Here is a 25,460-nt window from a genome sequence, read left to right on the forward strand (position 1 = left end):
GCCTCTTTAGCTAACAGGCACTTGTTTTCTACCTAGAGGAGACATTGGCATGAAACAGGGTAACCTACAAAACAGAAGTTCAGTTTTCCAGTTCACAAGTTGATTTCTCCTTTTCCTCAAGAGATAAAGGGCCAGATTCTGATCCCCTTTCACATAATGGGTAGCACCTTACTTCATAAACAGTTCTCGACTCCATTGAGACTATGTGTGTATTCCATGTTGGCTCGATTCAGAAGGAATTCCTGCTGAGGATGTTTCCCCTCGAAAGACTAAAAGAATTGAGAAGCATATTTCATGAAATAATTTATTTGAAGAACAGCTGCTTGAGTTTTCAGATTGTTGCTATAGGATACAGTTACATTAAACTGTAAGGCAAAAATGTCTGTTTTTACGTATGTCTATTGTGTCAAATTTATAGTATTGCTTATGCAGGCTCAAAGTTTTCCTTATAAATCATTAGGTATATTTAGGCCCCTCTCCCTGTTTGTGGTCTTTGTTTGTTTAAGAATGACCACAAAACATGTGAATTAAATTATCTACCATACTTGACCATGTGTACTACAAAAGTTGTACATCTTCGAGATATGTGGATGTAATTTCTAAATCATTTATGTAATGCTTTGAATGCATATGAATCATTACATTCCTTTTTTGCTGTACTACAGCAAATGAAAATCGTGTCTAATTTGTATATTTAAAAAAAAATAATCTGACTACATACATTTGCAAAATCATCAATAATTTGATCACAGCAAATTCCTCTGCTTGACCATTCTTAGTGGTTCCCAACCTTTCAACTTTGGAATAGATTGTTAACTTGGTGACCCCTAACTCTCTTCTCTGGCCCCCTTCTTCCAAGTGTAGGTACTGTAGATTTCATCTCAAGAGAATGAAGTTTACAACTGCAGATAACGGATAGAAGGTGCCACAGTAAGGAATAGCCTTTAAGGGAGATGGGCTTAGCCTCCACCTGTAACTGATCAGTTGGTGAGATAGAAGGCCAACAAGCAGCTCACTTAGTGGTGAGAGTTTCAGGGAGTGGGAAGGGTCCTGCATGAGACCCCTAGTCAAGGAAAGGACCTTAAAGGGAGCTTGCCTTACCAGGTAGGTGAAAGACCTGGCTGGGGATACCTGCACTGTATGCAGGGGCAGAGGTTTTAGGAGAAAGTGACTGAAGTAGGACCTGTCTTTACTGGTACTGAGTTGTATTTGAACAGTCAGTGTATCCCTTGGAGAAGAAAATGAAACACTGGTAGTGGTGAGAACGTCAATGGCACACTGGCCAGTGAGTTGACTCACCACCTTACATGAGTTCTGAAACTGAGGCAGAGGCAGGTTGGAGGAGACTGTTACAGAAGAGCAATAGGAATGAGGGAATTCTCACATATTTCAATGGATGCCATGTGTGTCCACTGCAAAGCAGAATGTGGCGCTATTGTGGAAATATCTGAGGGTTCTGCGGTGTCAGTCAGACGTATAGCTAGGGGAGAGGAAAATGTATATATTGCGGGGGGAAGTCTTGCAATGTTGGAATTTTTCTCTTGGTGTATCTTCATTTTTTCATCAAAATTTTGAAATATTGATATTTTAATCAAATTTTTGAATTTGAAAAACATCAGCTACAAGCATGAGGGCTGTTAAAAGGAATACAGTGATCAATTGTTCTCTATGTCTGCTGAAGGTAGGACAAGAAGCTGAATCTGCAGCAAGGGGAATGTAGGTTAGATATTAGGAAAACCTTTCTAACTATAAGGATAGTTAAGTACTGGACTAGCTTCCATGTGAAGTTGTGTAATCTCCATCCCTAGAGGTTTTTAAGAATAGGTTAGACAAACACCAGTCTGGGCTAGTCTAGGTATACTTGGTCCTGTCTTAGCACAGAAACTGGACTTTGATGACCTCTCAAGGTTCATTCCAGCCTTACATTTCTATGATTCTGTAACTGGTGACAAAAAACAGAAAAATATTTCAAGACAATTATGTCAACATTGTTTTTCCTTTTTTTCCATCAAAGTTAAAAAAATTGATGAAAAATGTTGTTGGAAAATTGAAATTTGAACAAACTCCAGCCAAAGATGTTTCCTACACAAAGGGTGTTCAATTAGGGTTTGTTTGTTTTTAGTCACAGTAAAGAAAAAAATAAAAGATAGTTATGCATTTACAATAAAGGAACACAACAGAAGCAGCAGCTATGCTTGGCAATATACTATCTCTTCATTTAATTTCCTAGTATTATAATGAGCCACAATTTCTGAGACTTGCTTTTGCTGCAGAGGAAAACTCTTCTCTCTGAAACAAATATCATGATTTAAAATTCTGTTAAAACACTGGAGGAAAAGAGTGGCCCGCAAAATACATATGCTGTTATCAAGTTTTTGCCTTAGCTTTCTTCAATACTGATAGAGGGGTAGAAACCACTGATTAATTTAAATAATAAATGAACCAAAGTTTTGACACAATACATTACATTGGAATTTCCTACAATAAGCTCCCAGAATTACTCAAGGTCAATAAATAATTACCACAGCAATCCCACATATTGTCCCACCAGGCAGGAGAAGAATGCAATGCACATTCTGCTATTCAAACTGAGGTTTTACATGTTTAGATTTTTGGGTGGGCAACAGAAAAAGAGAAAAGGAAAAGAAACAGTCTTTCACCAAATAGTCTGATATAACATAATAGCAGGGAAGAATCTTTTCCCACTCTGCTTTGCCCCTTAACCCACATCAGAAGACAAATAGGCTTTCATGCACTCCATTTCCATTCTGTCACTCTCCAAGCCACATTCAACTCTTCCTTGCTTTAGGCACCATGTGTTATCCACATATTCCTGCAGGACACTAAAGAAAATACTCATTGCTGGGAAAATAATAGCAGAAAACCAGATTCACACAATACACAGCCCATTCTCACACAGCAGAAGCCTCAAACAGTCAGAAAATGCAGTTCAATAAAAGCCTTTTATTTAAAATACCATCCCTAGGAAGAACAGTCTGTTCCTGCCTCCCTGGGGCATTGTTCTCTGCTTTTTGGCAAAGAGTGCACTGTCTCCTTGTGCCCTAGGTAATAGAACCACAAAAGGAGATCTAAAATGATGTCTCTTTTGCCATTAAAATCCCCCTGCAAATGACTGGAGATAAATTCAAAGGATTTTTTAAAAGCTACATAAAATGCATAGTTAGAAAAAGAATTAAAACAGTGTAATATTCATATTGTGGAATAATGGGAAACCTTACGAGTCTTAGTACAGAGTCCACAGCTTGGTTCATTTCAGTATAACTCACATATAAATAAAATCATTCTATGAATTTGTCTTCACTAATCTTGTAGTGATGTCAAACAGACATATAGTACAATGGTTAGCTCACCACCTCTTCAGCATTTGAAGAGGCCTTTGTGAAACTCAGTAGATCACTTTCCAGTATACATCTTCCCAGTCGCCCTTTCTTGCAGGTCAATCACAGGGTTTTAGGAGATAATGGGATATCTCTTGGGAGGAAGAAAGGGTAAGCAGCATGGAACTGTTCCTTAACACATCACCATTATGCGGGGTGGGTTCCAGAGGTGAATTGCTTAGCAAGGGGGTTGGACTAGATGACCTCCTGAGGTCGCTTCCAACCCTGATATTCTATGATTCTATGATTAAATGTATCACTCACTATATCTATGGTCTAGATGTTTGGTATGGCCAAGAACCACTTAGCAATGCACGTCCCATTCTGTGAGCTACACAGTGCCTCCATTTGGCAGTGTAGACTGGTACAATCCATTCAATTTTGTCTCTAATTATCATTTAATATTTATATTAGGTGATTAGTGTGATCCATGCTGCACATAGAGCCTGCTGTGCATGTACTGGTCTCAGATCAGGGATACAAACACCAACAACTCCTAGGGGGAAGTTATTACAAGTGGGTCTGTAGGAACTTTTCTGCAGAGTTCCTCCATGTTGTAGAGTCCCCCTAAAAGTGGAGTTCTGGGGGGAGCTGTAGCCTGGGGAGTATGGCTTCAATTCAGCAGTGCTAACAGGTAGGAGGACAGGTCTGGGAGCCAGTGCAGAAGTCCAGGGATATTTCTGACCTCTAGAAGATTTGTGAGGACTGTGGTCTGGGGTCTGAACATCCAATCCCCTGTGGAGGTCCTTCCCTCAGGGTTCCTTTCCATGAGTTTTCCCACAGAAGTGTCCTATGTTCCTTAATTGCTACTCAAGGATACCTCTAACATCAGCTATTTCCATACAGACAACTCACAGAACAGTGCAGTATAACTTGATCCCAGCTAGGCAGGAACCGTTGCCACAGGAGGGAACGTATAGTTTATGGATGTGTATTTTTTTAAACACCCTGCATATGTGTGATTTTGCTTTTCTGTTTCTATTGTGGTGCATTTTAAATCACTGTTAAGCATAGAGGCCTCTCGCAGCTTTGAAGCAAAGCAGGTCTAAGCGAATTGCGGCATGTGTGAGAAGGCAGCCTGCAGTTCTCTGGTAATGCCTGTCACCCCCTGGTGTCAAGGTTCAGACCAAGCTGACTGCTGAAAGAAGCAGGGCCAAGAAAAGAGAGAGATTATGTTTTACTTTATCATGTATGTGGTCTGGCTAAAGCAACAGCCCCACAGAAGGAACCCAATCCATTTTCTGAAGACATGGCTCACTGTTTACGTGTCCTATATGAACTTTAGATGGGTTGCTTGGTCATATTATTACACCATTCACAATTCTGGGGCCCAGCAACATTGGAATTCTTCTTTTTCAACTTGCCCCAGGTTTTCCTGCAGATCTTTGACATGTGGGGACTTTTACTTTGTTGTTTTGCTTGGTTAGCAAAAGCATGACAGAATTTCATAGGGAAACTTAAGAAGGTCTCAAGAATCTTTGGTTTCAAAGTTGTTAGTGGGGCAGTTCCCTCAACTTTTTGGGTGGCTCCAGCCTCAGAGCCCTCCTGTAGTGGACACCCTATGGTATGTGGCTGGCTGCTTCAGTGGACTGGTACAAGGTGATTTGTTTTTCTAATCTGAGACAAATAAAGATTTTATTAAAGAAAATAGCAGTTTAGGAACTGGGTTCTGTTCTTCACAACTGTGATGATTAGAGAAAAGGAGCTTTCCATTTAACCTGTTCTGTTCCAAAAGAAAACTGGTGCTGAATAATGTATGTACATCACAGGAAAACTCTTATTGTCCTGGTGAGATATGCCCTACTTTTGTAGTTGCAAATTCTCTCTCTTCATCTGTCACCATTAATGATCTTCTTAAATTTAGATAAAGGGCACGCATCCTATGTATAGGAAAGAAGGGACCACCATGCTAGTGTTTTGTGAAACATTTTCCTTTGTGCTCTCCACATCTTATTGTTGTATTAACCCATCCTCCATAGTCTTATACTTAGACAGAAACTATCATAATGCCACTATATAAAGCCATGGTGTGCCCACACCTTGAATATTGCATGCAGTTCTGCTCACTCCATCTCAGAAAAGATATATTAGAATTGGAGAAGCTATGGAGAAAGACAACAAAAATGGTGAGGGATATGGAAGGGTTTGCATATGAAGAAAAATTTAAAAAACTGGGATTGTTCAGCTTGGAAATGAGATGAGTAAGGTGGAGATATGATCGAGATCTATACAATCATGACAGATGTGGAGAACATGAAGAAAGAAGTGTTCTTTATCCCTTCACATAACACAAAAACCAGGGGGTCACCCAATGAAATAAATAGGCAGCAGGTTTAAAACAAACAAAAGGAAGTACTTCTTCACACAATGCACAGTCAACCTGTGGAACACATTGCCAGGGAATGTGGTGAAGGCCGGAAGTATAACTGGGTTCAAAAAAGAATTAGATAAGTTCCTGGACACAATCCCATGCTCTGGGTGTCCCTGAGCCTCTGACTGCCAGATACTGAGACTGGACGACAGGGGATGGATCACTCAATAATTGTCCTGTTCCGTTAATTGTCTCTGAAGCATCTGGCACTGGTCACTGTTGGAGGACAGGATAATGGGCTAGATGGACACGGTATGGCTGTTCTTATGTTCTCACTGTAAGCTCTTTGGGACAGGCACCATCCTTTGTTATGAGTTTGTACAGCATCTAGCATTGTATAGCTGCCAACTTCTTGGATCTACCACAATATAACTTAATAACATTGCATCCAAAAAAACCCCTATATTAAATGAATGTTAAGGTTACAAAGTCAAGAATTTAAAAGTTAGGAAATACCAGAACTAAGGATGCCTGTGCAACATTAATTTGATCCCTTTGTGCATAATGCATTATGATACAGCCATTTTTTTTCACAGGACCTCTGCCTCATTCAGTGCACATGATGAATGGTGCTCACTAAATGGGTAGTTAGCTAATCATCATTGTTATTATCCTCATCATTCATTGTGTGGTTCCATGCATTATTTTACTGCACAGCATCTCACACTGAACTGAATATATAATTATTAATTTCCTTATGAGCTTTTCAAAAATCTTTTTAATTGGTAAAAGTGACTGGTTTGGGGTGCCCAATTTGAGAAGCTGGGGGCCTGATTTTTCAGAGTACTTAGCACTTTTATATGGACAAAAGAGAGCTCCCACTGATTTCAGCGGCAGTTGTGAATGCTCAGTATTTCTGCAAATCACATGGCAGGTGTCTCCAGCTGGGTACCCAGAAAATGACACACACACAATTAGGGTGTGCCTACACAGAGTTTTGGGAGCCCATGGGAATGAGCTTCCCAGCCTGGGTCATCAGACTTGGGCTTGCAGGACTCGCCCTAGCGCTCTTAAAAACAGCTGTGAAGCCAGCGCTTTGAAGGTGCAGCTCCAGCTGGAGCTCAAGTGCTGAACCTAGGGAGCAGCGGGAGCTTCAGAGCCTGAGCTGCAATGCCAAAGCACTGTCTATACACTATTTTAGAGAGACCAGTAATGAGAGCCCCACAAGCCCAAATCTGTCAACCCAAGCTGGGAGCTCACTGCTCCGGGCTCCAACACATTGTGTAGACATACCATTAGTGGCCACCTGTGAGAAGTTTGGTTTAAGTGACTTTGCCCAGCATCATACAGGAACTCTATATCAGAGGCAGGGATAGAATTCAGTTCTCCAGGGCAACATTCAGCTACCTGAACCATGAGCCTGTCCTTTCCCTTCTTACAGTCCCTTACCTCCTTCACTACACATGTTTCAAGTTCTGGAACAAACGAGGCAGAGGTCCTACAGCCAACAGCCTCATTTACTACAGTGCCCAGATTCTTCCCCAGAGTACAGTCTGGCCTATGCACTGACTGAAGCAGACATCCTGTGGAAAAATGTCCCTCCCTTCGCCAGTGCCTTCACCATGCTCCCCCCCACACACACACATCCTGTCCTCCTTCCTCCCTGGCTCTGCCCTCTCAACCAACCTCCACACACACACACACACACACACACGGTGTTCTGCCCTGTCTCCACCCCCAGACTCCTGTTCCACCTGTTTACCTGGACACAGAGCATAGGGGAGAGACACTCACTCTTCTCATTTTCTATGCTGTGTACCACAATATCCCTCTGCTACCAGAAGCAGCAATTTCAGGGACAATCCCTGCAGCCGAGGTCATGCTCAGCCACTCTGTGAGGATGATGCCTGCACAGTACAGTCAACATATAGGAGCTGTGAGATGGAGCATGCTCAGTGCAGGTGGGAATCTTTGGAAAATTTAGCTTCCAAGTCTCTACTGAGGACATGTGAACTGTGATTTTTGGGTGAATTTCCACAGTGAGAACAAAAGGCACATCTCTGACACCCCCCTACCAGATTTCAAGTTCCTGTTCCAAAGTGTGGTAGACGTTCCCAAAAAGGAGGATGTTGTTATTTTTTTTATTTGGGCAAAACATATTTTTTCTCTAACCTCGTTCTTGGAAATGGCTGAACCATTTTAGCTGAATCTTTCCAAAAACAGTCAGCCTGAGACAGACACCTGGTATGGAGAATTTTGACCCAAATGGTTTAAGTTTGACAAAGTTATAAGCAACTGAATATAGGGTCTTATAATGGAAAGTCTCAAGCAACCTTAACTGTGTGTGTCACTGCCTGTGCTGCCTGTAATAACAATAATATAGACTAGCCAGGTTCAGCTTGTTAGCACTGGGCCCTGATTCAAAGCCCATTGTAATCAAGGGAAAGACTGGATCTTCTCTCTGCGTCACCAGAGATAGGGATTGGGGATGGTACAGGAAGTGAAACAGGCTTCCACTATATGAAATCACATATTTTGTTCCCTAATCATTCGTTAGAACGACAGATTGTAAAGCTAGGCTTGCCCAGCTGGGTGAGCTTTGGGTGGCTCTCAAGATCATCAAGAGGATACAAAGGTGTAAAATAGCACCCTCACAGCTGGGCACATCAGCCAGCCTGGTATCATTTCCTAAGCTGTTTTGCAGCCTGCTGTAAAGCTAGGTCAAATACCACTGCTGAAAAAAGAACAGCCTGGAGCTTGGCATGGCAGGTCTTTAACTGGCAGGTTTATCCCATGAGATGTCACGCTGTGCTCTAACGGCACTGTTCTGCAGAAGCTATCAGAGAAGAGGCCCATATGCTATAGTGGCATTTTAGTGATATGTAAATCCCAGGGCTTTCATACTGTCAACTGAAGCTTACTTAATACAGTGTGTGTGTGTGTGTGTGTGTGTGTGTGGCATGAAAAACAATGGAGGAGAGCATTTGCCTTCCCAATACGTTAGGGCCAAGTCTTTGCAGCAAGGACTGGAAAAGCGAAATAATGGCCCTGTCAATTTTTAATTCGTTCTTTCAATAAAAATACAAAGCATGTGATCTCCAGGTGTATGTGTCTGGCTGTGTGGTGAAAGTACCAAGCGGGAGAACTGGCATGGCGACCATAATCCTCTATGAGCTTTCCCTGCTGGCATGGCTATAGGCAGATACAGTGATCTCAGAGGTGGCTGAATGCGCTGCCTTTCTGACTGGAATGTTAATGACAATAAGGCGATTGCAGCTGAGATGAAGCATCCAAAATGCCTTGTTAGTGTTATGTTTGTGGCACACACACTCACTGAAGGAGAAGAAAAACATAAATTCTCTTTCGGAAAGGTAGCAATGGACCACTCGTTTTTTCTCAGAATCCAGAACCCTAACGCACAACAACCAGTTTTCAATACCCCCCCAACCAGCTTTGCTGCTTATTGTACAAAGGTGGGGGCTGTCAGAGAAAGCAAAATACATATGAGCTGCATTTTTCAGCTGCAGTGTGTGTGTGGCTGTGTGGGTCTGCAGTGGTGGGGTCGGTGGTCATCCATTGATTCTCTTTCAGTATGCCAGAGTAGGGGCAGGAGAGAGCAAGGCCAGAAAAAAGAATTATGGTAGCTGCTTACTTTTTATTTGTGATCTTCTCTTCAGTATGCTTTGGCCTTTTAGTTATTTGTTTATAATTCTGCTACATTTATCGCTGTAGGTCCTTGCCCACAACCCTACACAATCCATGAATTTTGAATGAGGCCCATGTATTTTACATTCTCCCTTTAGCATCCTTTGCTTCTCTTCTATATTGCATGATCTATCTATCTAGTCTGAATAGCTTCAGTATGGTGGTGCTGTTAAACACTACAGGCTCTATTATGGCTTTAAGACACTGATTTGTAGTAGAGCAAGTGGGGAGTCAAACAGTCAAGAGGGTGCAGTATGCACTCCTAGCCTACAAGCCCCACTGGCTAGGTTGGGGGCAGGCAGGGCTCATGGCCAAGCTTCCTCCACACCCCTCATTGCCCCCTTTGAGGAAGTACTAAGTGTAGGGAGGTGAACACAAGCACTTCAGTGGGGCTTGGCCCCAGACAAGGGATGTAATGGGAGGGGATACATTGTGCCACTTTTGGACTGCACAGTGCCCAGACACACTCTGGCCTTACATATAGCTCCATTATTTTAAACTAATACTTATGCAGTGACAGCCCCCCATATGTCCTATTAAATGTAGGAGCGGGAGAGACAGCGTGCTGGTCCTGAGCACTATGTGCACATCCTTGCACTGTTCCAAGGGTCACAATAGTGCCAACCCCAAGTGTTAAAAACTCATGAGTCAGGCACTCAAAAATCACGAGATTGGTTTAAAAATCATGAGATTTCAAAAATGCTTGGGGGGGGGGGAGGGTCTTATTATTTGCCTGCTGGTGTTTGAACTTTTATGGTGCACCTGGTCCCATTTTCTAGCTTTTTTCCACAACCGTGGGGAAACTAGAAGCATGCTTTCCTTTTTTAATGAAAGCTCAGATTCTCCTGGATTGACTCAACTCTGGTATTTGTGGCTCTACGAGAAACACCAAATCACAAGTCTTGGCAACACTGGACTTGGCCCTTTAAGACTAGGGACTGAATTCAGGGAGGTCATGTGACTGCAGATGGCAAGTCATACCTGCTATAAATAGAGAGAGCCTACACTTAGTGGTGAGAGACCAAACATCAGAGCAGGATCTTGGAGGAGCTGCTCATATTAAAAAGAGCTGCCTATCAGGCTAAGGATGTGCCCTCTCCCTTTCATAGCTGGCAGAAAGTATCTGCTCTAAAGTGTTTTGTATTATTTTGATGCTTAGTATCTTCTGTTGATCAGTAAACTTGCCCTCAGGAACTTGAGCATGTGGGCTTTATTTAGAATGTCCCGCCTGTTGAAACTGCCCTCCACACACAGAGTTAACCAACTTTTTGTAGGCTTATCATCTCTTTAGCATGCCTTCTCATCAATTCATATTTTTTATTAAACAGCCATATTTCTCATGGCTCTAGAACACTGTAACAATTCAGTGTAGTTGGGTCTTTATATAGACTAATTTAACCACCTAAACCACATGCCCTAGAGAGAATCTCTTGAACAGGATGTGACTGAGTTAGTTTTACAGTTAAGTATTCAAAAGGAAGGATTCAGTATTGATGCATTATTTAGGGTTGGCATGGCAGAATAAAAGAAGCGATTCAATTAAATGTGCTATTTATGAAAATGTAGCTGAGCAATTTAAGTTCAAAATGTATATGTATCAAATGTATCACTATAGAATATGCTCCCAAATAACATACTTTTCACAGACTTTATACATATTAAATCATGTTTCCTCTATGTTCATCATGTTTCATCTATGTTCATTTTTGTTGCCGTAGCAAGTGTGCAGACCAAAAGAGGATAGATCCTGTCCTAAAACAGGTGTTTAGCTAAAGTAATTTACAATGTTCATTCCAAAATATTTAGCCAGTTTGAAAGCGGGCAGAGGCAAAAAAAATCATTCTACATTTCAGAGTTTTTTGCAAGAAAGTCCGTTATGGCTGCCTGAAGATTTTTCATAAAGTATGATGAGATTGCACTTCAAAAACTTTTCTGCTGCAGATGTTGCTGTCTCAAGGGAGTGAGAATATGTCAAGAATTCTATTAACCTCCCATGTGATTATGTGACATGCTTTCAAAATGCATCTTTCATGGTCAATCTACAACTGCAGAGAAGCATGAGATAAGGAAGATTAATTTAGTCAGGAGCAAATCTAACTTACGCATCTGCCTCCTACATTGCAATACTTTGCTCAGCTCTACCCATGGCTCAAAATTGTTCCTGCCTAAAAAGCACTGCATTGCCCAATATTTTCTATGTGCATTAGATTTGTATAGTCAACCAGAGTTCCTTCCATTACACTGATTCAGTAAAGAAACCCATTTAAATCAGAAATTATGGGTACAGGTCTAAGGGTAAGAAAAGCTTGTTTGTTAATTGTGAACTTGACTCTGCAACCTGTACCGACACTGAGAGTTGAATGCGAAAGCATAACTCAGGTGAGTAAGGATTGCAGAATCTGTCCCTATGTGATTCTGTTATTTAATTTCAAGAATTGGTACCTAATCTGTGCCTGCACAATGGGTGCAGGTTAAAACAGATGACAACAGAAGCACATTGAGTATACTACCTCCCTCATGGGAGGTTAGGCTATGTTGAAGAATAGAGGGGAATTTTGCACTTATAGACTAAACTTGACAAAAAAGCAAATTATATGACTATTTAAGCTCCGGGATCCCTGACTGTAGTCTGTGTGATGTAAGACCAAGAAAAAGGACATAAAAGGTTGTTACAAGGAAGGAGAAAAATTGTTCTTCTTAACCCCTGAGTATAGGACAAGAAGCGATGGGCTTAAATTGCAGCAAGGGCGGTTTAGGTTCGATATTAGGAAAAACTTCCTAACTGTCAGAGTGGTTAAGCACTGCAATAAATAGCCTAGGGACATTGTGGAATCTCATCATGGGGGATTTTTAAGAGCAGGTTGGACAAACACCTGTCAGGGATGGTCTAGATAATACTTAGTCCTGCCTTGAGTGCAGGGGATTGGACTAGATGACCTCTCGAGGTCCCTTCCAGTTCTATGATTCTATGATTTTATGATATTTGTGAATGGCAGGCCAATAAGGATAGATACACACATCTGGATTTTTGGCCTAGTGGTCACAAGTTTATTTAATAAGCAAACTTACACAGGATAACTCCTGAAAGCGACCTGTCCTCGAGGCAAGAAGCAGACATGCAACACCTGCCCTGGGCTGTCATCAGCCCTTTCTCCTGGAAATTCACATCCTAAACCTCCTAAAATCCCCTGAGTTTAACCTGCCTATTTTAGCCAAGGCCCATTGGATCCTGCCTTACTCTGAAGTCTCTGAGTATGCTACTCCCTATGAAATATCACCAAGTCTCCTACAGAACCTCAGGCGTCTCTGCCAGTCCAGCCCCCTTCTTCAGTAGATTGATGCCTAAAACCCAGTGGACAGGGTTAGGAGGCTCTTACCAAAGAGCCAATCAGCAGAGTTGGAGTGGTATATGTCTTATGAAGGCCAGAGCAGGAAGAGACCTGCTGCTGCCTAGTTCCGTTCATAATATGCCATGCCAGTGGACCAATCACTGGACTTTGTTACAAATGCCTGGAATTGTTCAGTAGGAGGGAGAGTTCTCGTCCTGACCGCCAGGTGTCAGAGTGCTATTAGGGGGCATCTTCCTTACCCCCAGATCCCCGCACTTCAGCTGTATACCAGTTATAAGGACTAGTGCACCTTAATTGAATCATGGATAACTTTAGGGACCTGGGAAATGAACTGAAGCTAGAATCCATGCAGACATTTCTTCAGAGATCCTTCTGATGCCAAGTGCAAGTGAAGAACGAGAAGCCTTGCAATATGGATCTCAAAATGCGTTCTTTGAGAGAATTGGACTATATGGTCTCCTCTTAAGTAGATGAGCAACTACCAGCTTCCTGCATTATAAATTGGTAGGCCTTATTAGGCGGAGTTTAAACTAAGTAAAATAAGAGCTAATGGGCTGTGGTCAAGAAATTTATGCCAAATATCAGGGAGGAAAGTTTTAACAGCAAAATCTGTTGGACAATAAAATACTGTTCAAAGGAATTGATAGAAGCCGCTTCACTTGAATCATTTAAAATTGGATTAACCAAAGCATGGCAAATATAATTATAGCAAACCAACCTGTATTGACATGGATACATAATAAATGACTCAATAAGTCTTTTCCATCTCTAACTGAGTTAATTCCATAACACTGTATTACTTGATTTAGTATATATGTTGCATTATCCCATAAATCCTTCTCAGAAGGGAAAAAGTTTTGTAACAATGAACTGAGCTAAAAGCATACCTTAGATTGCCATCTGTGATGCTGTATGTTTAAAGATGACCATTTATATCACTACTACTACCATTGTTATGCTATTACCATAAATCTAGTACAAAGTGTATCATGTAAGGTGTCAATGGAAAAGTTACAATCTATAAAGTATTATTATCCTGTTTATATGCATGTATCATATTTGTATCTGAAATTATGAATATTAGCTATGTACTTGTTTATTTCACATGTGTTGTATTCCTGGGTGACAACCTGCAGATAGAATTTACATCAAGACTAGCCAGCTATGTGTTGATGGACCATGAAGGACACTCATATCTCACAATGGGCCATTGAAGAAACTCATCCCATCCAAATAGCTCTTCCTGAGGATGCCTCAGACAGTGAGAGGCCAATGGTTACCCCTGTGAGTCAGCAAACCATGTAAGGACATGTGATATGCTCATGTGACCCTGGACTCCATCTTGAACCAATAGTTTTCCACAAACAGGTGCTGTGGGCTTTGTTTGAGACAGTAAACTTCCATGCACAGGGGAGAGGATATAAAAAGGCACCTGAGACATCTCCATTTTGTCTTCATTCCCTGCTTCATTTCTCTGGATTGGATTATGAACAAGGAAGCCCCAAACAAGGACTGATGATCCTCAATCTGTTTGGGTGATTCCAGAGAGACTTCGGCAAGATAGCAATTTATTCCATCACTGCTACAAACCTGATATACGGACTTTGCAATCACTTGTATGTATATGATTCCTTTTAACCATTCAATAACTCTCTTCTTTCTTTTTATATATCATTAAACCTTTAGCTTTTAGTTACTAAAGGATTGGCACCAGCATGATTATTGGGCGAGATCTGAGTTTTATATTGACCTGGCTAAGTGGTTCATCCCTGGGGATTGGAAGGACCTTATACCTGATTAAATTGGTTTTCAGTTACCACTCATCATAAAGTCCAATGGCTGGGTAGTGAGCCAAGAGCTGGAATTCCTAAGGAGACTGCATTTTTGACTTCTTGTTAACCAGTGTGGTGATACCAAAGTTCACTTTTGTTACTGGCTTGGCATAACCTAATGACAGAGTAAACTACCGGTTTGGGGGAATTGCCTGCCCTATTTCTTGCAGTCTGCCCTGAGTGTGGCAATCTTAGCTGTGACCCACTGGGGCATGGAGACACCATCCAAAATCACTTCACTGATCAAACATTGTGAATGAGTGGATGCAAAAATGTGTTAGCACTGAGACACTCATAACTAAGCTATGCTAGGGCATCGAGAGACTAATTTTAGAGACGACTCTAAAAGTGCTGTTCTTTCCGGGATTTTCACCCTGAATTGAAAACCCTAAACATGAATGGCTTATATTTGATTTGTTTAACTCAAACTTCACTTTTTAATAGAACATAATCAATTCTTCTTCGTGTTGAGATATAAAACCCCAATCTGCAACATTTGAATGGTTGTGTGTTATCTATTTTCCTTCAACACATTCATATACTTCCACTCATCTAAAAGTATTTTTTCACCCTGGGATTTTGCTCTCCTACACTGTTCAGTCTGAGTTCTATTACATGGCTGATTACAAAGTAGGAGTTGTGTGTGGTTATAAGCACTGGGTCATGTCATAAATCAACCATGGTGATGGAAAATGCTGACAAGTGTGATTTATAAGTTTTCAACCTTGAGTCCCATTTAGATGTGCTCTGATTGTTTCACAATTATCCCTGAGAGAAAATATGGAGAACATTTATAATCAGGGCATTAGTGGGTTCCTGGCGAAGAACAATGCTAATCATAATTGTAGTACAGGAGTGTTCTTATTACTAAGTAAGCACTGGCATGCAAATGGGTTTTTTTTTTCATGCAGCCATCTGTTAATCACATATTTAATACTTAACTTTGATATGGAAATATACCAACAAGTCTGATTAAGCCCTAGACAATTCTTAGAGGAAGAACAATGATAGAATATATTAGAATTATGTCAGTGTTTCCATTATGAGGCCTTTCCCCAGTGGATTCTAATGCCATAAAACAGAACTCTGGGCTAAAGTTTGGCCTACTGAATTTGAATGTTTTAAATACAATGTGTATCTACACAATTAAGCATTTTACTCTGTATCAGTTAATTAATATACACTCCTGAGCCCTGATTCTAGAAAGGTTTATTCACCTGTTTAACTCTATGCAAGGAGTTAGTCCCATTGGCTGTGATGGGATTACTCATGGTGAAAAAAATTAAGACCATACACAGGGTTTATTCAAAAAACAGGGCCCTAATTTTCTGACTAAACAAATTTATGTATGACCCAAATGTTTTCAAGAAAGTGTACTGAATTTTTTTTTCATGCCTTTGTTCACATAACATTTTAAAGTTGCATTGTAATATTTTATTTATTGCATTTTAAATATAGATATATTCTTATACAGGGTGCACTGATACTTATACACAGTGCAAATACTATTTATATACATACATGTCATAACTGTATGTTATATATACATTCAAATATACAAAACAAGTAAAACAATAGGAAACAGCAAAAACACAATGGAAAAATACACAAAGCTACAGGACCCCCTGGAATCCATATTTTTCAAATCATAATATATGAAATTAACAAAACTGAATCTCAGAAGGGACAGAGAGGAAAAATCAGAGTAGCATGAAGGAGGTGAGATACAGAATATACATTTGAAATCTACAGCACTCCGCATGTAATTATGCGATAGCCTTTCTCCCTCCCCCCGTTATGAAATGTTTACTCTGTTAACTCCAGAAATTCCTCTCAAAATGTTAAAATATCATTCAGTCAGCATTCCAACTCCCCAGAAGAAGCTGTTTCTCCCATGCATGGATTTGAATTCCACCTTATGTTAAACACTTGTCTCTTCGTGGTATCACCAATACAGTCTGCTTCTTGTTTGACTGTGGTAGATTTTTTTATTTCAGTGACATGTTAGAGCATTAAAGTGCCAGAATGAGGTATTGTCCTCCCCAGTACTATTTCTGCTATCAAACTACTTATTCTGATATGTCCAGTATGAATTATCTGCTTGATATTTCCAGCATCACTTGTCTTCATGGCTATTTGTGACCAATCTGCTTAGTCTGTGGTACAGCCACCCAATGATATAAAAGGCAGAGAATTCGCAAATACACAAACACAGTTTTACTTCCTAGACAATAATGGCTCCAAGGTTGTCTCATCATATAAAAAGCTGATCTCATAAACCACTGAGTTGGGGAGAATAATCTCTGTCTATTTTAGGTATTTATACGGCCCCCCTCAATCTTCAATGTATTTTTCCTCACAACACCCCTATGAGATACAGAAGTGCTATTATTCCCATTTTAAAGATAAGGAACAGAAAGTGATGCCCAAAGATCATTAGGGTCCTAATTTCCACTGAAATCAATGGGAGTTAAGTGCCTAAATACCTTTGGGGATCCAGGCCTAAGCAACTTGCTAGTTACACAGGATGTTTGCAGTGGAGCAGGACCATCCTTCTGTTATAGTGTCTGTCACAACAGTTATTGCACTTGTATAATGGTCTTTCTTTTTAGCTACAGTTTTAAAGATTCTGAAGAAACTATCACATTCAGAAACTGTACTGCAGTGGTATTTCATCTGGGGCAAATCCCGTCCCCCTCCCTCCCCCCCCAAAAAAAAGAAAAGAAAAGAAAATTCAGTTAGTGATCATACTATGGTGTTCTCCTCCTCTCCTTGTAATCTGGAGTAACTCCACTGAAATCAATGGTGTTACAGTGGGGTAAAACCAGTATAAGTAACTGGAGAATCTAGCCCTAGTTCTTAACTGCCTTATAGTGCCAGGACCCAGATCAGTGTCTAATGTCCTGAGTAGGGCTGCTGCTTTTGCCAGCTACACTGCTATTTTACCACACTAGCTCTTCTTAAGATAGCACATGTCTCTCTACCCGTGCTGGGAGGAATGCTTCCAGCTGCAGTGTAGACATATCCTGAAAGTCTGATGTAATCACATGACTCTAGGAGCTGGGGCTTTAAGAAAACCACCAAATACCATAAGCGTTGGCAGCAAAATTGCAAAAAAAACAAAACAAAACCCACAAATATTCATCTGAATTTTTAAAGTAATTTTTTCCACAGAGTTTTGGAATAAAGAAAACTTGAGCACCCAACATTTATGACTTAAGGACTTGAGCGTGCAGTTTGCATTATTATCATTTAAAAAACTGGATTGGAGCCATTTTTTTAGAATTTGGTGCACAATGTCAAACTGAACTGTAAATTTTCCTCTCTCTCTTTTTCTTCAGTTTGTGGCAGTATAGAAGTCATATGGCTCTGTTGAAGCCATAACTTTAAACATGGTTTTATGTGCTAATTGGTGGAGACCAGGAAAGAGAAATACAGTAACATGCAACAGAGACATGACCACTTGCTCTTGTATTCCTGAGACAAGTAGAATTGTACGAAGGATGTGTGGTTCCCACTGCTCTCTGCACTAGAATTCCAACACTCACCATGTTAATGGGGACTTTTTTTTTTTCTACAGATAAATCTGATTTTTGATTTTATGCTCTTAAAACAAAGAAACAGAAACAGTCTTGTAAATTATGGGCCCAATTCTTCAACACTTACTTATATTGAATTAGATTGAAGCTCACCTCCATACAGAATAGCCTGTAAGTGGTGCAAAGGCCTTTCAATAGGAGCAAATTTCACCCTCCATAAAAAGTCCCACTGAAATTAATGGGACAACCTGAGGAGAGAGGTGTTGCCTAACAAGAGAAAGGGTTGCAGAATCTGGCCGCAATGCAAATATTGATCCTATACAAATGTGCAGGTATGCATGTAACATGGCTCCTATGTTGCATTTGTATGGGTACCTTCTGAAAGGTAAATATAGTGCATGTGAAGGACACTCAGCAGAGAAGAGAGTAAAAGGAAATACCATGGTCTTTTAATCTGGATGCTGCTAAAGGTATCATCTCTTGACACCTTTTCTATTAGCTTTTAAATAACTGGCATCCCCCACTCCATCCTCAGAAAGGCGGTGTACAGGGCATAGGCCAAGTCCTGCTACTGGATCCATGCTGGTGGACCCTCAGATGCACTCGGAGTCCTCTGGATGTCTGTGGGATGATGATCCGCACACATGCAGAGGTCTGCTTGCACAGATCCCATTGCAGAGTTAGGACTGATTAAGAATTTTGTTCTTGTTTCTTCAAAATATTATTGATAAAATGAGAAATCCCTTCACTAGCTGAATCTCTTGCTCCAGCTCCTGTCATGGCTGGAAGAACAAGGAGGAGGGAGGGCTGAGGAGCAAGGGGTGTGGCCTATCACCGCCCAGGGTGTAGTGGGGGTCCCATTCCAGCTCATGATCCTCTCCAGGGGCTGATGGGCATGTACCCATGCATGCTGGGGATTGCACCAAGGCCAGAGGAAACTGCAGCCTGTGAGTGATTTTTGGGAGGGTCCCAGGGTTGAGGACATGAAGAGAGAGGCACAGCCTGGCTGTCTGTGTCCTGCTAGAGCCACCTGCCCAGAGCGTGTCTGGGGCAGGGGATACTTGCCAGCTGGGGAGCAGTGGGACCCCAGACATTCATGAAAATATTGTTTCTTAGAAAAGGGGAGTATGCATGGGACATGAATCTCCAAGGGGGGAAAACAGCACAAAGAGTTTGGGAAGCTCTGTGCTAAGACCTTACATTGGCTGAGATTTATCATGTCGCTCACTGTAACTGGAGACCTCTCCAGAATATCAGGGTCATGAGAATTCTAAGCAGGGATGAAGAGCTGAATTCAGTTTCTACAATATTGTTGAACAGTTGGTGTTGGCTGTGGGCTCAAATGGGCAGCCAAGTGCAACTCCAAGAAAGCCCTTTATAAAACCTCCCCTGTGGCAGACAGGTGGCAGCTGCAACGCAAAGGCCCTTCTCTCGGCTGAGAAATAGACCACATGGGAGCATATATTTAAAAATTTTAAGTGTCTTTTTTTTTTCTGCCTCAGCAGACTCCGATGCAACAGCTGCTTGAACTGAGCTGCTGCGTTCAAAACTCTTAACATCCTTCTCATAATAACAGATGCATTATTGAACATTAGGAAAGCACCTCTCCAGGGAAATGGGGCCTGCTCGAGAGGTGCCAAAACCTACAGATATTAGTAAAAAGACAGATGATTTGTGAACGTCTGACTGCTTGGTTCTCTCTCTCTTTCTCACTCTGTTAATAATGAATTCATTACAGGAGACCTGTCCTTCTCTCAACCATCAGAGCAAATCAAATCTTTGGTCTGGCAATCCAGTAATTAATATATGCCGTTCTGATCCGATATCAACTCAAATCTTAGAGCTATTTCTCTTTGTTTGTGTTAAAGCAACAATAGGACTCCTTTGCATGAAGCTTTCAACATGAGAGTTTACAGGGAACCTTCTACGTAATGGGCTATGAGCAGTTCCTGCTTCTTTAGCCTGAGATGAGAAAGGAAATGTGAACAGTTTACTGCCAGCTAGTGCTTCCCATGCTCCGCTGGGAACAAGGATACTCAAACAGAAGGGGCAGGGAGTAAGAATTATACTCTGGCTAATCAAGCATATGTTCAGTAGTGGCATAAAGAAAAGGAGTACTTGTGGCACCTTAGAGACTAACAAATTTATTTGAGGATAAGCTTTCGTGAGCTACAGCTCACTTCATCGGATGCATGCAGTGAAAAAATACAGTAGGGGAATTTTTTTTCCACAGAGAACATGAAACAATGGGTGTTACCATACACACTGTAACAACAGTGACCAGGTAAGGTGAGCTATTACTAGCAGGAGAGAAAAAAAAAAACCCTTTGTAGTGATAATCAAGGTGGGCCATTTCCAGCAGTTGACAAGAACCTGTGAGGAACAGTATGGGGGAAAAATAAACATGGGGAAATAGTTTTACTTTGTGTAATGACACATCCACTCCCAGTCTTTATTCAAGCCTAATTTAATGGTGTCCAGTAGTGGCATAGTTTCTTTCCTATTATAAGACTATGCTGAGGCCTCTGTTGCCCACCTGGCACTTGCGAGGAAGACTGTTTTTCCCCAAGCAGTTTCCTGAGGATACCTTAAAGCTATTCAATCCACTATACAGGGAGGCTAATGGGCCTATTTATGTGAGTAAGGGCTTCATAAACTAGACTTCACTTACTTCCTCCCAACTGTTTGCTTCTGAACAGGGTCTCAGTCAATTAAGAGGCCATATAACTAACACACGTGTGTGGCAACATAATGCCTGCACACAAGTGTAGAGGTGTTTATACATAGCTTATATTTGAAATGAGAGTTTACATCTTTCCCTTACTTGTCTTTAAAAGTACAAATTCCAAGTAGTTATAGCCAACTAGCAAGGCCCGGATATCCTGGCTGGAGTTGCAGGTATGTTCCAATGACTGCAAAGGAGACCTTTTTTGTCTGTGTTAGCAGCGTCTCCTTCTCCATTACAGAACTCAACATGCACCATCCCACACTCTAGTGGTAAGTATGGTATCCTTTTATACTTGCCTGTCCATTAAGAATGGCATTAGTTGAGTTTCTAATGGCCCCCACAGACACTCTGTCAGGGGTCCCCCTTGGTGGTCATCTCATTAAAAGTAGTAATAATCTTTATGGGAAGTTGCTTTAATACACGGATCATCCAAGTTTATATTTAAATTCTGAGCACAAACACCTGCAGATGAGAGCGAATAGTTACCAGTGTAAATTGTTTTAATGGCTCAGCAATTAATTAATTATTATTATGACCACTGTAGTACGTAGGAACTCTGGAACAATGAGCCAGGATCCCACTACGTTCTGTACAGAGAATGTTGTAAAGAGAACAATAAGACAGTTTGTAAATTCTTTGGGGCAGGGACTAAGTATAAGACAAGTACCAACGGATTAATCCAGACATACAGATGGGGGAGCACAAGGGAACAATGAGACAATACTGATCAGCATAACAGGCTGTGATCTTAGCACACCAGCAGCCTAACCATTGTCAAGTGTTTTCTAGTCAAGGTGAGTTTTAAGGAGGAATTTGAAGGAGGATAATGAGGTAGCTTTGTAGAGGTTTGCAGGAAGCTCCTCCCACACGTGAGGGGCAGCATGGGAAAAATCATGAAGATGCCAGTTTGAAAATTTTACAAGTCAGCAATGGAGGCTAATCTCATGGGCCAGTCAGAGGTGGAGCTTGACCTTTCATTAGTGAATGAGAAATGATGGGAAAGGAGGGAGATAGATAATGAAGGGCCTTGAAAATGAAAACAAGCAGCTTATGTTTCATGCAATAAAGAGGCAACCAAGGGATGGATGCAAAGAGAAGGGTGACATGGTCAAGGCAACAGGTTAGGAAAAAGGTTCTTTGCAGCAGAATTTTGAATGGGTATGAGCAGGTCAAGGTTGCATTTGCCAAGACCAGAGAAAAGGATGTTGTGATAATCAAAATGTGAGATAATGAGAGCCTGCATGAACATGTTACTGTGTGTGGATGGGGAAAAATAGCCCTATCTTAGAGACACTATGCAAAAGAATCAGCATGATTTAGAAACAGCCTGGATGTGAGGACCTAGAAAGAGGTCCAAGTTGAAGATGATGATCAGGTTATGGACTTGAGTGACGGGCAGGATGGTGGTGTTGTCCAGTGATTGAGAAAGGAGGTGGTTGAAAGAGGTTGGAGGAAAGATTCGAAGCTCTGTTTTAGCCATGTTAAGCATGGGCTGACAGATAAACATGGGCAGAAATCCACATTTTGGGTGTGTATTTATATTATATGGGCATTTTGTTAAAATTTCATATAAAGCACAATTTGGGGATTGGCAGAGAGGGTGACAAGCCCATAAAACTGAAATCAGAGCCGATGCTAGGCATAAGCAGACTAAGCAAATGCTTAGGGCCCCAAGCAACTCAAAGGGCCCCCTATTCACTTTTTATTTGAGTTGTATGTGGGGGGGACTCCCAGAAATTTCCTGCTTAGGGCCCCCGATGGGCTAGCAGTGCCGCTGACTGAAATGACCAAGATTATTGTGCAGATTCCCACAGAACAGATATTTAAATATTTACAGAGCTCTGGTTGTGAAATACAAGTTCCAATGTTCACTCCCCTAGCAATCAGTGGGAAAGCCCAAGACTCTTCTAGCAACCACCTTGTAGGGTCCTAGATCCTGGGCGCAAGCCTGGAAGTCTACACAGCAATGAAAGAGTCCCGCAGCCCAAGCCCCACAAGCCTGACTTGGCTGGCACAGGCCAGCCACGGGTGTCCAGTTGCTGTGTAGACATACCCTGAGGCTATTCTTCAACTACTTTACAAAACAGCACTTCGTATAGCTTTAATGTAGCTCGTCAGTCCCTTGGAAATGGACTTTCTTAGCATTTATTAGTGAAATGGCTTTGTCACCTCCCTTTTATAAGCAGAAAGCCACAGTCAGAATAAAAAAAGATACCATAAAACAGAAGGGTTTAATATCAGGAAAGGAGTTTGGCAAGGCTGTATTGTGTCCCTCTCTTCAGCTGTTCAGTCTGTATCATGAAATGGTAACATACATTGCTCTTGATAGTTAGATTGTGGAATATGAATTTGAGGAAACAGATGCTGCAGTCTAGGGAACGGCATCATGATGATGATGATATCCTTCCTAATTGCTAGGTCTGAGGAATCAGTTAAGGTCCTACTCACAAGGGTGGCTGAAGTTAGTGTTTTTTCTGGACGACGTACGAATGTGAACTTTTTCTTCTTCTTCTAGGGAAGCAGCAGAGTCCAACAACAATAGAAACTGGTAATGAAGAAGCTGTGCAAGAGAAGGAATTCTGCTACCTAGGCTTCACAGCATATGAAGATAAGGACTGTACCAAAACATCTGGGAAAGATTGGCAAAGACTCATAAAAACTAAGAGCATGCGAAAGGGAGGGACACAACTGTAAAGCTAGCACTGTGGTTTATTGTTGTGTGTGGAAAATAAAAGAGGCCTGAGAGCAGTGTGAAAAGAGAGAAAAGGGAAAGCTGGGTGGCCAACTTAAGGCTTAACTTGGCAATACAAATTGCTGCATAACATATATGTGTGAACCAGTGGATCATGCTACAATGCTGTCTTTCCTCACCAGTACAGCTGGCATAATATGCTGACTAGTGTCAATCAGGCACTATCCTTTTCGAGATACTTAGATTTTGGGTTGAATATGAATGTACCATATTATTACATGACGTTAGAATATTGACCCTGACTCTTACTAAAAGTTTTGTGGAAAGAGCACTGCCCAACCCAGGTAACTGTACATTTTAACAAACATAACTGTGATCCACTGACTAAAGTGCTGTTCAAAAGCAAGGCATCTGTTTTATTTACATTCACTGTTAACGCTCATTTGGAGCTCATTTAAAACCACTTCAGACTGGAAAGTATTGCTAGACATTGTTGGCTGAGTTGTAGTCTTCAAAGCAAAGTTAATCTTCTGAGCATGCCCAGTGTGGACTAGATGGCCACAGAAGCCTGTGCTGAACAGATTAAGCTGAGTGCTGATGAATTAATAAAGTGTGCTTTGCCTTCTCTTATGACTATTTTGAACATATGGGCCGTTCTGTTTCCTGAGTAGCTACTAAATGTTTTGAGACACTTATAACTGGACATTAACATATAGCTGGAGGTAGTTGAAAGTGGGCAATATTAGTATAGGTAGTTATGATGATAGTTACTGCTTCATTACTTTTTTTTATGCAGCATTTTTACTTGCATTTTCAAATGTATGCCTTGCAACTTTAAAATTGAACACTTTTTTAAAAGATACCAGTTTTCAGAAATAGTAATGTTGGAAAACCCTGCACTAAGCACAAAAAGGAATTGGTAAGATGCAGTACAGTACGTATTTTGCATGCAACCTTGAATAGTTTTGCTTCGCCGTTCTAGACAGAATTCTCCTCTCCACAAGTAATTTTTTCTTAACTCCCTTTGGAGGTCATGCCAGCATGGAAGTAAGTCAATCTGAGTCAGCACAGATAGTAGCCGTATCGTTATTCACACTTTAAAGCAAAACTAATATATTTTTTCAATTACGGACAAAGAATTCACAACTGCCTTTTCAACATATTGAGTTTCAGCTGTTTAAAATAATCCGTTAGATAAATGCCCTTTTCAAAACAAGAAGAGGAGATTTCAGTTCACAATGAAAAACCCATCATTTCAGTTAATAAAAAACACTTGTTAAAGCAAAGATGGAAATGTAAGTTTAAAATTATCTGGACTAAATGGATGTGTAATAAAAAACCTCCCAACAGAGAGGATACATTTTTACAATTTATTCCTGTCATTTCTTCTTTTCTAAACTGCAGAAGCACAGGTACTGTAGTGCATAAAGTAACCCCCTTCACCTCCTCCCAACAAGCTGCTATGTACAAATATGTTGAATGCTGATGCAGCACCAGAAAGTTTTCTCAGTGCAGGGAGAACAATACATTTCCAGACACTAAGCCAGAGTCTCAAACCATCTCACTTATATTGCCATCTTGCTGTTTAGAACTGTTTGTATTTCTAAGAGGACTAATGTGAATGTGGTTGCAAAAAACCACAAATTCCATTAAGAATGGCTGAGTTAATTTCTGAAGAGGATTTCTAACAGCCTTAGTTCAAATGTGGTGTTACTGTAATAACATGTAGTGATTTACTTAAAAGTTTATGCTGGCATGCAATCTGCAAATGTGCTTTTCCAGACTTTGGCTTATGACTCATAAAAATTGTTTATTTGATTCATTTCTCTCGTTAGGATGAATTAATTTAAGTGCCATCTCATAGACTGTATATTCAACAGTTGAGGTACAGTACTCATTATACCT

General features: G+C 40.9%; 1 long non-coding RNA gene across 1 annotated transcript in view; it reads left to right on the forward strand.

Moving 5' to 3' along the window:
* The window catches only part of LOC122462592, a 47,248-nt gene extending 22,322 nt beyond the window's left edge, over positions 1-24,926 (forward strand). Inside the window, exon 2 of the long non-coding RNA XR_006285260.1 lies at positions 23,379-24,926. This is a non-coding gene — a long non-coding RNA (uncharacterized LOC122462592). The remainder of the gene's footprint in view (positions 1-23,378) is intronic.
* The last annotated feature ends 534 nt before the right edge of the window (positions 24,927-25,460 follow it).

The sequence above is a fragment of the Chelonia mydas genome, chromosome 12, assembly GCF_015237465.2.
Source record: "Chelonia mydas isolate rCheMyd1 chromosome 12, rCheMyd1.pri.v2, whole genome shotgun sequence".
NCBI lineage: Eukaryota > Metazoa > Chordata > Testudines > Cheloniidae > Chelonia > Chelonia mydas.